The sequence below is a fragment of the Falco peregrinus genome, chromosome 2 (genome assembly GCF_023634155.1).
Source record: "Falco peregrinus isolate bFalPer1 chromosome 2, bFalPer1.pri, whole genome shotgun sequence".
Classification (NCBI taxonomy): Eukaryota; Metazoa; Chordata; class Aves; order Falconiformes; family Falconidae; genus Falco; species Falco peregrinus.
The window spans coordinates 115,708,551-115,724,098 of NC_073722.1; the positions used below are offsets into that span (position 1 = coordinate 115,708,551).

General features: G+C 47.6%; 1 long non-coding RNA gene across 6 annotated transcripts in view; it reads left to right on the top strand.

The window, feature by feature from the left end:
• LOC114010644 (uncharacterized) overlaps positions 1 to 15,548 on the top strand; it is a 198,482-nt gene that overhangs the window by 141,998 nt on the left and 40,936 nt on the right. For 3 of the 6 annotated variants that reach the window (XR_008745747.1, XR_008745752.1, XR_008745749.1), the window contains 2 exons: positions 4,159 to 10,879; positions 10,973 to 11,312. This is a non-coding gene — a long non-coding RNA (uncharacterized LOC114010644). The remainder of the gene's footprint in view (positions 1 to 4,158; positions 10,880 to 10,972; positions 11,313 to 15,548) is intronic. The other 3 variants (XR_008745750.1, XR_008745748.1, XR_008745751.1) reach the window with 3 other exon arrangements.

Genomic DNA, 15,548 nt, shown 5'->3' on the forward strand with positions numbered 1-15,548 from the left:
AGTTTCTGGTTAGTTTCCATTACACATAGAACATGTCACAGTTTTTTCCTTTTTTTTGTTTTAATTTATCATATCCTCAAAGCCTTCTTCTGAAGGATGAATGGATTATTTATTGCGCAGTGCAGTTTTGTGAGTATCTATGGAAATGGCATCTGGTCTCCAAATGGAGACCTTCTCCCCCCGCCTCCAGGTCCTTAAGAGAACATGACAGTAATTGAGCAATAATGAAATGTTTCAGGAGGAGTGTCAGAAGGTTCAGAGTGTTATGGAGGAGTTATAAATCTGGGCTGAATTTGGCTTGAGGAAGAAACCCCGTTATAAACTTATTAGCTGCTGACACTGTGCTTCTCTCACCTTGCATGAGATGTAAAGCTCACCTCAACACCACCACGCTGCCTTTCACTTGCACCTGACCCAAGGTGCTGCTGCCTCAGGCACCACTCTTTGCCTCCCAGGAGATCAGTAGCACAGGTCAAGCGCACATGCAATATGCTCTGGCCAGACCTCTACGTGTTGCTCCTACCAGGACAAACCTTCTTCCCATCAAGCTGGAGTCTGGGTTGCTAATTCCCGCAATAAGAACCTGGGCCAAACCTTTATGGGTGCAACCAGTACATCTCCCCTTCAAAGTAATTTGTCCCAACACAATGTTGAAGCCTTGGCTTCAGTTTTGTTCCAACTAACTTTTGCGTACCTAAATGGAGACTTTTACCCAGCTTCATAGTCCTCTGTTAATTATTCATGTCGTTTCTAATTTGTGTGTCTCAGCAAAGACTGCTCTTTTCCTTTTCTCATCAGAATGAGTGATGATTTTAGAAATAAATCTGGAATTTCAAATTTCAAGCTGGGAATCTTTTAGCACTGGAAAACTATTTCTGACATGTCAAATTCTACTCTTAGATTGGAATAAGTTGCCTCCAGCTTTCAACCTAAAATTTGGTGACTTAATCTAAGGAAAATTTACAGGTTGTTGCTGCAAATGGTGGTAGGAAGTTGGCACTTCCAAGTGGCAATTCATCTCACCTATTTCACATACCTCTTTTAGGGCTGGATGAAAATGCATGTTTCTGTGGCTGGCAGAGGTGTCTGGGTGGTGGGTTTGTGTTAGACGCCCCACTTTGAGGCTGCAAGGGTGGATTTCAGCTGAACAGATACGATGATTTACGGTGTAGACATCCATATCTGAGAAGACAGCAAGGTCTCTGTAACCCATGCAGAGAAATGGGTACTGGTAAGGTGTGATTTATCTGGGCTGTCTAGCTCAGATGGAGAGGGGCATGCCAATATCGAATACTGTTGCTTAAAAATTATTTCTGACATTGTCTAGGAGCATCATCAGCCAAGGTTTGTGTCTTGATTAATTTTTGACATCTACTGTGCAGTCATTTCTTGCTCCGTGTGATGTGCAGTGTGCAGCTAGTGGCGGACCCTAATCAGAGTATTTTTGTTAGTATGTAAAACGGCTGATAAAAGCCTATGTACTTGACAGCTTTGCAATCGATCAAACCCGTGGTTCTATAAAGGAATGACATCAGGTCTTCTTGACAATTGAAGGAAAATAATACGGTGCATTGTTTTCAAACTGGTATTTAGGTATCCTGCATTCAGCCGAAATAACTCAGAAACCTGTAAGGAATCTAAAAATATTGGTCTGACTGCAAAGTATTTTCTTCATCTGGCTTTATGCATCTTGTAAACTCTTGTTTCTACAATCAGTGGTTACAAAATACTGCTAAGTCTCTGTTGGAGAGAGTTGTGAAGGGACCGCACATTTAATTCGTAGTGGTTGCATATGTCTAAATAAATTCCTGCAGAAAGTGACATTTTTAAGGAGATGTCATGATAAAATTGCTCTGGAGGCAAAGTTAGGGTTTCCCAGTTTCACATTTAATTAACTTAGTCTGACTTTTATAGGGCTTTGTGTTATGCATTTCGTTCTTCAGTAAACAAATGGCAGAAAATTAAAGCAGAGCAACTGCCAATGAACAGTATATTTAATTGAAAAATAATGAGTTGCCATGGGGTGCCGTAGGGTTCTGCAAAGATAACGTTATTTATCTTGGAAAAGTGCCACTTGCATTTGTCAAAATGTGATACATAAAAGGAACAAAAGGGGAAAATATGACATTAGATGGGAGAGGGCTAAGGCCTTATTCCTCATTCTGAATTTGGGACTGGAGTTTGGTGGAGTGAAAAAGTGATTTCCTGCACCCGGTGGCAGCTCAGTACAATTTCCATCTGATGCATCACTAAGTGAAATGTTGTGTCAGAATGGGAAGTGACTGGAATTTGTAAGGTCCAGATGAGCAGGAAGGAAGATGAGCGTTGATATCACAGGGGGGAAGAAACACGTGAAATGATCTCGATTCTTTCATGGTGAAACAAAAGACTGGATCTGAACACTCTCTCTGGTTTTTCCATCTATTTCAAGGGAAATTAAGTGTCTGGAAAACAGAAGAGTGAGCCCTTGAATAAAGGGGCTGAATTAAAGCAGCAGCAAGTTGCCTTAGTCTTGGATTAAAAAGGTACATTTGTGTCACCAGGTTTGGTCCTCTCTGTGAAATACCTGAAACTCTGAGTAACTCCCCGGGCAGCAGGCAGCAGGAACAAATGAAAGTCATTGACTGACAGTGAAGTGTTCATCGAGTTGACAGAGTAAGCAAAGTTACTCTGGATTTTCAACCGAGTAGTAGATCCAAAGCCCAGGGTGCCTGCCTGTGGGTGAGGATGATGTCCTGGGCATCCCAACCCTCCCTGCGAAGCCGTGGCCTGCAGATGAGACCTCTTCCCCCTGCACACATTTCTTTGGTTGCAAACGTATGAAATGCGATGTGTAGCAGCTCCTTTTTGCAACATCTGTTTTCCAAGCCCATCATTTCCCAGCAGCTCCCACTATGCAGCAAAACCCACCTTATTTACAACCTTCACATTTGGAGGGCTCAACAGAGCCCAAATTTGGCTGACATTTGCAAGGTTCCTGCTTTTCATTTCAACCCATTCTTGCTTTATTTTTAGCTGTTTTAAAATGACACATGTTTCCATCTTTTAGGTAATGAGATGCTTTCCGCTTAATTCAATCACTAGTTAATTTGATCCTCTATTTAATTTGTTCCAAACGTCTGGAAGCAAAGTTCTGTATCTTAAGTATATGTATATATTACATATATAGCTTCTGCCCTTTGCTCTGATCATTCTGCTTGCTCTAAACAAGCCTTATAATTCAATCTTAGGCTATTGAAACTTGCCATTTAATTAATAAGAAAAGCCAAAATCGAAGCAAGATAGAAGGAAAAGAAATGGTTTAAGGAATGAGTCGTGGTCATAAAAGATGGCTATGACTGAAAGTTGCATTATGGAGTACCTGCTAGTGGCTAATAACTCTGGTACGGGCCATCAAATCTGGGAAGGTGGTGGTGAATTGATGGGAGCAAAATCTTTTAGGAAAATGTTAAGAATAAATGTGAACAGCCCCTTGCGAGGAAGGAAATTCAAAGCTCATTGTGATATAACGGAACATAAAAGCAAAAATGTTGTCAGTCACCCCAAGGCTTTTGGAGCTTGGAAGTCAGATGGGGAGGGAGAAACGCTGCTGCAGCCGGTGCCAAACCTGTGTCATCTCCAGCGCTGTCAGAGCACCCACCGGCACTCCATAAAGCTTTCACTTCCATCCCCAACAGATCCCTGAAAAACCCTTACCCACCCGTTTTAATCAAACACTCACCTCGGCGCTCAACCTCTGCGCTGACCTTTCTGGCTTTAGTGTCAACAGGTTGGCCCATCTAAGTGTCACACCCGGCTGGTATTTGGGGAGTGGAGCCGCTTTTGGCTCACAGAGCCCTGTGTGTGTATGTGTGTGTGTGTGTGCGCGCGCACCCGCGTGTGTGTGTGCAGAAGGGGTGCACACTGCCCAGCTCTTCGGCTGCGGTGGCCACGAGACGAGCAGATTCATGTAGCTCTTGTCAGTACATTGCTCTTGTAATCATCTAACAGGGTTTGCAAAAGCGAGGGTGAGCAGATGTGATGGGTATCTGGGGCTTTTCAGCCTTTGGGCCATGAGGATTGTGGGCACAGGGTGGATTTTCACATGTTCTGGTGGGAGCAGCGTAGCTGTGGGACAGCAGAAGTCCTTGTCAATGATCCTCCGTGTTATTCTTCCAGGAAGTTGCCAAAAATCTCCCTGTGCAACTCAACTTACCTTCACAGCGCTTTGCTTGCTGGAAACACCTGGTATGTGCCTGGGTGTGAGTGTGGCTTGTGTGTCCCACATCTGAGCAGTCACAAGTGTCGGGATGCCCCTGCAAGGTGCCAGTTTGCAGCACACCAGGGGACGGAGGAGGTGATGCCCACACGAGACACATGGCGCCTTGGCAGGGCACCCAGCTTTGCTGATTTTTCATGGAGAAGTGAAGGTAAATGAAAGCCAGGTCAGAGGCCGTGCTGCTTGCCCGGCATGTGTGCCCTCTCCCTCTCGCTGCCCTAAAAGCCCTGTGTGAGGCTGGAGAGGCACAGAGGTTGTGTGAGGTCTGCTGGGGGGTTTAGGGCTGGAAGAGACCCGTGGGTATGGCTGTGGCAGGGCTCCTCCTGCAGATGCTGCTACTGCCGGCAACAAAGGTTTCCCATAAGCAGCTTTGGGTGGCTTCCCCCTGTCCTGTGGGTGGCCATCCTGTGGCAGGGGAGCACCTGCTGCGGTTGGGGAGCGTGGAGCCATGGGATGGTTGCAGGGATGATTGCAGTGCCAGGACGGGAGAGGGAACTGAACGTTGCGAGCAACTGGGAGGCAAACCACCCAAAAGCCAAGGGAAGAAGTGGGGAGGTAGCAAAACCACAGATCTGTTTAGCGAGCAGTGACACAGTGTTGGCCGGGTTTCAGTTCCCCACGAGATGGAGACAGCACCGCTGGTTTCAGTTACTTTCCAACTGTGGTGCAGGAACAATTTGTCTTAATAAATTGCAAGGAATAATGCAATAGGACAGAGCTCTCAAGTGGGTGTGAGGGTTTTGATGTGAACCATGGGATGAATGTTAACAAACAGATCATGTTGTTATTGCTTGCTCTTGGTTCGTGACCTGGGCTCCATGGCCCTTCGTGGCCTCTGTGCCCCAAACTATAAGCTGATGCTGTCTGATCTCCATGGACCAGTTTCTTTGATGGTGTCTGTGGTTTATGTGATGGGGATTCATTGCTGTGCTGCAGTGTGGAGGTAAGCTGGTCCCTCCATCCCACCAAGAAGGCATCCAGGGAAGCATGTTGTTAGCATGAGCATTGGCACAGTGAAACTGCTAACAGAGGGGAGAGGCTTTTTTCCTCCTTCACAGAAATAAAAGCATCATTTATACAGCTTTCAGCTCTGCTGGTGCTTTTCTGCAGCAAAATGCTTCAGCCTTCCTCCTGTGCCGCTTACCTATGGACTGGGTCAATAGCTTCAGGACATCCTAGGGAGTGCAGTCTCAAGAGCCCAGACATCATACCTGCCTCTGCCACTGCTCTCTTCTGTGGCCTTGGTCATGTTCACCGATGTGATGTGGGCTGTCTTTTGGTGTGCCATGCACGGCACAGGAAAGCTGTTCCTGGCAATTGTAACGCAGCTGGCAGGAGACTGGGCTTTGCTGAATGTTTTGCGTGCACTCTAATGTAGCTAGTAACTGGAGAAGCATGAGGCACAGGATCAATGTCAAAGATTGCCAACAGCAAAGGGAAATGTGCTGAGAAATGTATGTGAATGCCAGTACTTTGGCATGTTATTTAAAACAGTGGCCGGTCGCAGTAACAGGCCATCTTGCTCTCATTCTGGCCTCTTTTAATCGCAGTTTCAGGATTTTTATTATTTTTTTTTTAATTTTTTTAAAAAACGTACGCCATGTTCCCAAGTAGTGCAAATGAGCTGCCTCTCTTCTGAGCTGCTCTGCTGTTGCTGTCGTGTACTTCAGGAGACTGGACAGCCCGCTATGGTCTGGGGACTCATCCTGCAGCCACCATCACTCTGTGGGGCTCTGCACTGTAAATGCAATAGGTGGAAGAAGAGATCATTCGTGATTCTTCGTGAACATGAAGAGCCGCTCTCTGTTCATTTCTCCTGCCTTGCAGACCTGTCTCATCTGCTTTCACCTGCATCTCAATCTCCCTCCTCTTCCTAGCCCGATGGAGAGCAAACGGTGAAATAGAAAAAGCAGTGCTAATGATCACAGCCCCACTACTATTTTATTTCCAATTGGCAGCTCATGCAAGCAGCCCTATTTTCTGTTCTAATAGGAAACTTTATGATGTACCAAATTACCCTGTAATAGCCTGCGCTGGGTTGCCTCCTGAAAGGTAAACGATTTTGATTTTTTTATGATCGGTTATTATGACTTTTTTGCCTATTCCATAAAAAAGAGGGAGATTGCATTAAAGAGACCCTAAGGTTGCAAACTGGAGCTGCTGGGAGCCAGGTGGTGCCGCAGGATTGCTGCAGGTGTAGGGCAGGGGACTGCACAGCTGCCCGGCAGTGGCTGGTGACCATGTCCCCTTCTCGCTGCTGGCCGTCACCTCCCGTGTCCCCTTCTCGCTGCTGGCCGTCATCTCCCGGGGGCTGGCACAGGCGTGCTGCAGCTGAGGGCTCTCCTGGATGCTGATGATGGGTGGAAGAAACTGCCTGGCAGCACACAGGGGAGGGTTCGGGGGCACGCAAAGCCCAGGATGCTCTGCATGTTGCGGAGTGCCATCTCCTGGCTTGCCACGAATTAACGGGGACTCCGCAGCTCCGCACCCACCGCAGGGAGCCCCGGGCAGCTGCTCCTGCTCCCTCCAGGCTGGTGTCCTGGCGAGGAGATTATCCAGAGAGGTTGGCAGCAGCAGGAGATGGGAGCACTTAATCCAGAGCTGCTCTCCCGTGCTAGTTAGGGAGTGCTCATTTCCTGGTAATGGCTTTGTTTTAATTAGGATAGCTGAGCCCTTGCGCATCCCAAGTTAGAAGTGATACAACCCTGTGAAGTCCCATTAGCATTTTCTGCTGCATTCTGCAGTGGAGAAGCAGCAGGGAGGTGTGGGATGTGATCCAGGGAGGGATTAGGCAGGAAACTTCCCACGGGCATTAATGGACATCCCTTTTATTTTAGCTGAAATCGGGCGCCTAAGTACCTTTCTGGTCCTGCATGAAGGTGACTGCAAAGACCACTCTCAGTGTCTGGTCGTATTTGTAAAGATCTGTGATTTGGGGTTTTTGTAGCTGGACCTGGCTGGTGAACCGGAGACAGAGAAGAACTGGAGCAGGAAAGGTGAAGTCCTACCTGGTAGCAATTTCTCCTGTCCCATGGTATGGTAAGGGCTGATTTTCCTCACCGAGGAATCGCTGTCCTGTATTGGTCTGTATCAGGTGCTTTTAATCACTGCCTGTAACAGTGATTAAAATTTCCATCAGTTGATGTCAACTCTGATAAATGTGACTTCAAAATATGAAACCATTTATGTGAAAAAGATTTAAACTCGGTCCAGTGAATGCACTTTTCATTTTTTAAAAATTATTCATATTTTTCCTGTAACTAAAAATTGTTTGAAAAATCTGCTGGATCTATCACTAGTTAGCTCAACAGAAAAAGGAGATCTGTAATGGTGAAAAAACAGCAATGATTTTGTGAAAAATTATTATACACTTTCCACTGAAGTGCTTTGTGAAACCTGGGATTAAAAAGATTATAGAATTTTGCAATACCGTTTTACTTTCGGTTGAAAAAATGACATTTAAATATGTCTGGCTTTAGCATCAAAACCCATACTTAGAAGGGTGACCATCATTGCCGATTACTGTAGCTGTGTGGATAATAATGTGATTTCGATGATGCTTTTTGTTTTGCCTGGTAACACAGCTCCAGAGCAGGGCAGCCCCATTGGTGCCTGCTGCGCCGCTCACTCCCCCTCTTGTATACGCATCCGTGAGAGCGAGTGAGCTAGCTCAGAGACAGCTCTCCAATCATTTGAATAAAGGGGGATTTAATGGAGCTATATATGTATTTATAGTAACTTCTGTTGCTTGCCTGTTTTAATAGACTGTCACTACTATCTAACAGCAAATCACATTCCAGGTGTGCTTTGCGGCACAGATGCTAAATGGGCTGGGTACCCGTTTGTTTCCTGGGCACAGCCTCCAGTGCCCTGGACGCTGGGACAGTCCCTGGGCTGAGCTATACTGGGGGGGGTGGTGGCCGGTGCATGGGTGCATGGTGGGTTGGAAATGGGACCCTGTGGGTTAGCTTGAGGGTCTCAGAGGTGACTAAGAACAGCCAGCATTGGTTCCCAAGGCTCCACAACTCTGCTTGGAAAGCTTTTGGGGTGGCCCGTTGGAAGGTGACAAGCTGCTTCTGCCCATCCATCTATCTAACTAATTCCAAAATAGCCCATGGAAACCAGTTCTCTCTGGAGAAGCCGAAGATCCATTTCAGCATGTCTGGTTTGAAGATCCCTGCCCCAGCTGCAGCCCCCAGCCCGCGTCTACCTGACTCACCACGGTGGTGCGGGCAGGCTGTTGCCCACGTGGGCATCCTCCTTCAGAGAGCGCTTTCCACGGAGCCCAGGCACGGTGCTGTCCTCCGGGGAAACCAGCGGGACTTCACAGCAGAAAGAAATAGAAAGCAGATCCTCGGGCTTTTAAAATTTAGTGCTGAGAGTGATGAAAGAAAGGGCAATAATTCTTTTAGATTCACTTACTGTCCAACTTTCAGAGACAAGATTACTCACCCTTTCCCTGCGGAGAGGGCAGAAATGAACATCAGGTGCTCTGACACAGTTTAGGCAATTACCCAACCCTGGTCTGGCTGTGTAACACCAGTGAGCGTTTTTTTGCAGCTATAGTTATGCAGACCCTAAGACAGATCTCCTGGTAGGGAGCCGGAGTGGCAGAAAGTGGAGCGGGCTGGGAGCTGAGCCCTCTGTGTTCAGCAGTGACTTTGCCCACCTTTAACTCGTCTCTTCCCTTAGTTCTTTACACCTACCAACACCCTGCTTTGGTTTCTTTAAAAGCTGTCTGTTTATTATATGTGGGTGAAATCTGGTCATGCTGTACTGTTTATTAGTCCAAAACTGAGGTCAGGCAGGTTGGATTTCTTTCCCGAGTGCTTTTATAATATTTGTGTTAGCTGGGCAGCTAAGTGCTGTCAGATGTAGCGGCAATGGAGCTTGCTGCTGTTGAAATTTTTATGGTTTCATGCATTTTACAGCATCACCTGTCAGACTCCAGCAATCATGATGTCACCTGTAGTGGAATATATAAATTTGAACAGAGGAGGCTGGAGCTAGGGGACTTCTTCAGTAATCTGGGCTCCTTTCTCCCCTCCCTCTCTGGTGGAGAGGCTGGGAGGTCTTAAGGCACAGCGAAAGAAAAGGCGCAGACCTCTCCCCTCCCCTGGGCTTTGCCCCAGCCGTTCTGCATGATCTGGGCAAAATCGCTGCCTTCACTCCGGCTGTAGTTTCCATACTGCCTCTTTGTTTTGCTGGCTGTGTCTCTGGGGATATGGTCTCCTGTATTCATCCCGAGACATGGGAAAGGCTCGCTCGGCACAGGGAGTCTCCAATGGCTGCGCTGTAGTCTGGTACCCCATGTGTGTGGGATGGAGACGCCAGATCTGGCAGCAGAAGCGGGTGCCGTGAGGGCTGGCAGGGAAGGACGGGAGGAAGAGTGGCTTTGCCGGGCAAATGTTTAAGCATTTGTGAAGGGGGCAATGGGACAGGACTTGTTCTCCGTGAATAAGTGAGGACAGCACACCTGGGGTGCCCTCCGCCTGCTGCGCTGATGGTCTGTGGCCAGCGCTGCTCCTGCCCTCCTCCTCCTCCTGGGCACTATTAGGTCTCTGTCCAATTTTGGCATCATCGCAGATTTGATTACAGTTTGCAACAGCCTTGGCGAAGGCCCTCGTGGGACACAGGGGCTCGTCGAGTGGGAGCTGGTTGAAGCCGAATGGAGGTTTGAGCTGTGGGCAGGACACGCTCCGCTCGTGGTATCACGCACCAGGATGGATGCAACTCTGTGTCACGTGTTCATGTCCTCAGACTGGCATGGTCCACGCGTTCCATCCAAAGAGGGGTTCAGAGATTAATGAAAAGATTCTACAAAAGGTCAAATAGCAGCTCTGATCGGTGGGTTTGACAGCAGGAGAATGATTGGGGGTTTTTTCCTGGTTCTCATTGGTTTGTGTAGTCTTTTCCCTGCAAACGCTACCTTAATTAAATATCAAATGAGCATTAAGATGATATTCCATGTGGCTTAACAATGCTAAATGAAGACATGTAGCCCTACTGCTGAGCTATAAACCCTCAGTAAAAAATGGCTTAAGAACATACTGATCGGGTTTTAAGAGCTCTGTAACTGATACGCATCTTATGGTATCGTTAGGCCTCGATAAATCTGTTTCTAATAATCGCTATTTACTGAGGTTTCGCAACTATGCCTGAGGTACGTATCTGTTACCTTGTGGTCCAGCCTCAATAAATGTGTTTTTAATAATCAATTGGTACTTCAATAATAAACAATAATTGCTTTATTAAATATGAATTTGAACATGTTCTGCATTTAAGTTGTACTGAAATCACATCTTTTTGCTTTTTTAACTCTCAAGGAGCTTTCACTGACCAGCTATTGGTAGTAGTGTGCACCAAACATTACTGTTCCTCATAGAGCATCACTGACTTTGCCTGATTTATGACTCGTGACAATATTTCAGTGCTTTGTTTCTACCTTAGCCTAAGCAGTCTATCAGTTGCTTCCAAGCAATCTTCCTGGGAGAAATGCAGCAGTCCCTCTTATGGATCATTAACTGGAAATGAACTTGGGACCTTCAGATGTAAACACACCGCCTTCTGCCATGCGACCTAGCAGACCAACACTTTTAGTTGTCAGTACAAGTAATAGTGGTATGGGACTCTAATCTTTTAGAGAAAAAGCAATAATTGAAGAGGAAAGTTGATATCTTCTAGTGCCATTGAGAAAGCTTTGTGTTTTTTCAGGGCCTGCATCTCAAGCCAAGTCTTCAGAGTCAGATGCTCCCATGGCACAGACATACGGACTCACCTGCCACGGACTGCCCTCCTCTGCCGCTGCCAGTGCTGTGGGTGCTCTGAAGCTGCATGGGTGGCCCTGCGCCCTGCTGGCCATGCTACGCTGCTTCCGACATTGCCGTGCTTGGCAGAGAGTGGGCTTTTGTCTTTGAAGTATGAGGAGGTTTGTCTCCTTCCCATCAGTGTCTAAAGCAGGTTTTCTTCCCAGGGCTGGTTCAGGATTCTGCTGAGCGTGATGGAGTGTGGCGACATATCCCTGGACTTCAGAGAGGCCAGTCGTGGACAGGAGGTGAGGAGCACAAGCAATATCCATGATTCACATCACTCTATCCAAATACTCAGTTGGTTCATCTTGTGTCTTAAATCTTTCTGATTTGAGATGCTTACAATCTAGTGTACCATCTTGCTTGGAAATCTTCTGCGCTCCCAGGGCACAGCAGCCGATTGTTCCTGTACCTGCACGGGAGAGATGGTCACTGCTCATTCAGCAGCTTCCACTTGCATTTCGCTGGAGGAAAGCTTTGAATCCCAGTCCAGCCCCCACCTTCTCAAACGACCTTTCAGCGCTGGCTCAGGCCACACTCCTGTCCCCTACATGGGACCTTCCGCAGGGTGTGTAGCCACCCAGGGCCGTCAGTGGCTCGGAGGTGGGATGGGTAATTATCCCCCACTTTGCCACCCCACACAGCTCACCCCAGCGGGGCCAGCGGAGGAGGCGTGCTGCATCTGGTATACCCCCGCGGATGCCAAACCCCTTTAAGCAATGAGAACCGTATGTTTGCGTCTGCCTTCCTTGCGTATGTCGAATGTCACATCGGATTAAGGCACATCAAGCCATAACGGGTGCAGAGTTCGATGCCTTTAATTAGTCCAGTCAAAGGCAGGAATTCCCTTCTGCTGGGTGAGTCTGCTCCCATGACAAGAAGATTAGCGGCCTCAGCTTGTGATCGTCAAACTCAGAGTTTTCCACCCCGCTTTAAGTCATTTGCAATTTTCTGTTCCTCATACTGGTAGTTTTGAGGGGCTGGTTTCATTCCAGGAGGGCAGGGGTCAAAGCATTTTGGGGAATGGCAGGGAGCCCTGTCCCCAGCATGTGTTTGGACAAGTCCGCTCCCTACTGGACCACCTCTGGGCTAGACATTTGTGTGTCTGTCTGGACCTAACAGGGAACCCAGGAGTGCACCAGGACCTCTCTGGGGAGTGCCATCAGCAGCAGTGCTGTCTGGTGGACATCAGCTGGCTCGTAGGGTTGAGAGGTGCAGTACTGAACGCACGGAGGGATAGCAATCCTCCTGTGTGGCAGCACGTGCCAACCATGCTCAGGAGGAGGCACATGTCCCTGTCCCTCAGCAGCTCTTAGGTGGCTGTGTTTGAGCAGACCCAGGTTGCTGTTTGTCCCTGCTCCTGATCAATCCTGTTCAACCACCTCTCTATCCTCAGAGTTACAAATGCCTGTGGGCAGTGCTAAGCTCCGGCATTGTGGGGCCAGGGACACGCCAGGAGCTACTCTGGGCTCCTACATCCACTGCTCTTGCCTGACAGCTAGTCCTGGCTGTGCTGAGCGTGGGTGAAGTCATGAATACCTATGATGTGATCTAAATGGTCTAAAATGTCCATTTCTAGGTTGTTATTGAAAATCCCCAACCTATTTGTCGTCCTAGTTTATTTTTTCTTATGAAAATTAGAGATATCTTATGCCATTACATATCACCCGATCACTGTAGTTAATATCAATAGAGGGGAAATATCTTAATTCCATATTTTGTCTCCTTTTTCTATCCTTTTGGTTTAAGCTAAGCTCTATAGGAGCTTGAGTTTATTCTTTGTCAGAGCTGTAGAAAGCCTTTTATGTCTGACTGCTTGTCCATTTTCTCAGCTGAGCACCATATTCCTCCCTTGACTCTTTGATATCCTGAGATTTTTCTCTTGCCACAACAAAACTATTAAACTTTTGACTTAAATGGATCGTTACTTTGGTAGCTTAATGCTTCTTTCTCTGAAAAAAATGAGTCCTATGCTTGCAAGTAACTCTATAGTATCTCACAGCTCTGCATGGAAGGGGGTTAAAGGTCTGGTTAGCAAAGTGTATTCCTGACATCTGTAAATAAGAATAAGTTGTTTGGGAGTATAGTAAATACCATGGAAACGTGAGAACTAGAGATGCTTGGATTATTGTTGGGTTAACTGCAGCAAACAGGTGCCTGGGTATAATTCTGTATCAGAGAGAAAATGATCACTTGACAGAGCAGAAGTCTTAAAATTTAAGAAATTCTTGGAGTTTTGGGACCAGGTTCTCAGCTGTTAGATGCGTAAATCACTAAGACCAATAAGATCTTTCTCAAAACCGTGCAGGTGAGGTAAACATGGGCTGCAACTTTTAGCGAGGTTGCAGGAAGCAAAATGCCAGGGTTGGTTCTGCCCAGTGCCAAATGACACTTCACGCTGCTGTTTCTGGAGATGCTCATTTTGGTTATGTTCGGGTAGTTCATAACCCAAATGCCAGGTTCTCAAGCTGGGGGTTCTCACGTGCCCCTGGGGCCCTGTAGCCAGGGGCAGGAGGGGATATGAACACGGCCGTGACTGATGCTTCCTGCCTGTGAAGGCGGCTCCGTCTGCAATAGTCAGGATCCAAGATTTAAGGTCAGGCAGGATGAATCAGTTTTGGAGGCTGGCAGGTTTCCAAGTCACCCCTATCCTGGATATTACCCCTCATAAAGACCACTGTGGTATGCTGGGTCCTTCAGTTGGAACAGTATTTTCCTTGCAAATTACTCCGTGGTGCACCTGGGATGCAGTGATTTATGAGACAGATTTGCATGAAGGATACACGCTGCATATATAAGGGGAAATGGTACATGGGCTGTGAGCTGGAAGGGGCTGCGCTGGCCGTGGAGGAGAGGAGTGAGGCGGTGAAATCCTGCTCGAACTATCCGGCTGTCACCAATGGGCCCCGTGTTTAGTCAGGTGCAGCCCAGCTCGTGTGCATAACCCTCCTGTTATCTTACCTTAAATAAAACTTTATTGGGATGTGTCAGAAAAAAAAGACCTTGGCTCAGACACCATGAAAGGGAAGTTTATTTAAGTAATTACCAATGAGGCAGTGGGTGCTTCCTGAGAATTAATGACTGGTGGGTTTGATGGCTTTTGCACGATTGTCAGAAAAAGCCCCAAGCTGGCGGCCTGGTGGCCCGTAGGAGAATGGGGTGTGAGAGGTGGGTGACACTTGCTCTGGTGACTCTTGGGAGAGCGGCTCCGCAGAGCAGAGCGGAGGTTCTTGCACAGCCTCGGGGGAATTCCTTGGCTCATTTAATTGCAGTGACTTTGAGCTGGCTTCCCGAAAGTCTTTGGAAAGCTCAGCTTTAATATCCTCTGCCCTGGTCAGAGGGAGGTAGCCTTGTTCTCCCCCAGCCCCTGAACTCCAGGGGACCCCCGCTGGTTTACTGAAGCAGAGGATTTGGCTTGGTTGTCCTGAGGCTGATCTTGTTTGGTTTCCACAGCTCATTGCTGCTTCTCTTGCATTCTTGTAGAGGTTGCTTGGTTTTATTCCTTTTCCTGTCCTGTATAAAAAACCACTGAGCTTTCCAGTACTGTAATTGCCATCATTAATAACAATACCTTTAAATTATTCCATTCAGCCTTTCTAAAATGTTTTCCTGACTATCATCTTCTTTGCTAATTGCCTTCCTTCAGTGTCCTGAGGAAACCTGCATTCTCTAAAAGTTATGCCAGGGAAGGACAGGGGAATTGGCTCTGATATTTATACATTTTTCTTAAGCAACCTTTACCAGCTCGTTGAAGGGAGAGACAATTTTGATGGGTCTTCTTGTGCCCAGACTGGGGAGACAAAGGCCCCAGAACACCAGTAACCAGATCTGGCCTGAGATGGGAGGCTGGAGCAGCTCCTGCAAAGGGGGTGTAGTTCAGCTCCTGCCTCACATCTGCTCATAGAGAAGGGGCCAAGTGGAGAAGAAAGTAGCAGAGGATTCCCCACATAATGGCACTTCGCTGTGCTTCCATCGTGCAGCAGGACGGAGCCCAGATTGACAAGGCTGGGGTATTGCACAGGCACATGAGAGGGCAGAGACCTGTTTCGAGCTTGGGATGGGTGACCCTGCAGGTGGAGGAACTGGTATGTGCAGGGTGGGGGGAGTGGGAGCGCTGGTGAGAGGTGCTGTGGGCTTCATTCTTAGCAGAGATGGAGCAGGCACGTTTGGAGAAGTCCTTTTCCAGAACTGTATGAATCCTCATTCATCTCTCCCCCCATACAGTGGCTGTTCCAGCTGCTCGTCCAAGAGCTTTGTAACCCCAGACATGAACAGGTCTTAGGGACCCCTTGCTCCTGTGTCCCTCTAATCTGTCCCAATCACAAGAAATAGCAAATTATTCTGGGCTTCTCAGAACATCAAAAAGGCATCTGCCGTTCCTCCCCTCTCCCACGCTGCTTGAGGCTCAGTGGGCTGCCACCAGCTGGGGCAGTGATGGCGGTGTCAAGAAGTGGCTGGAGAGGGTTGGCAGTAGCCATGAA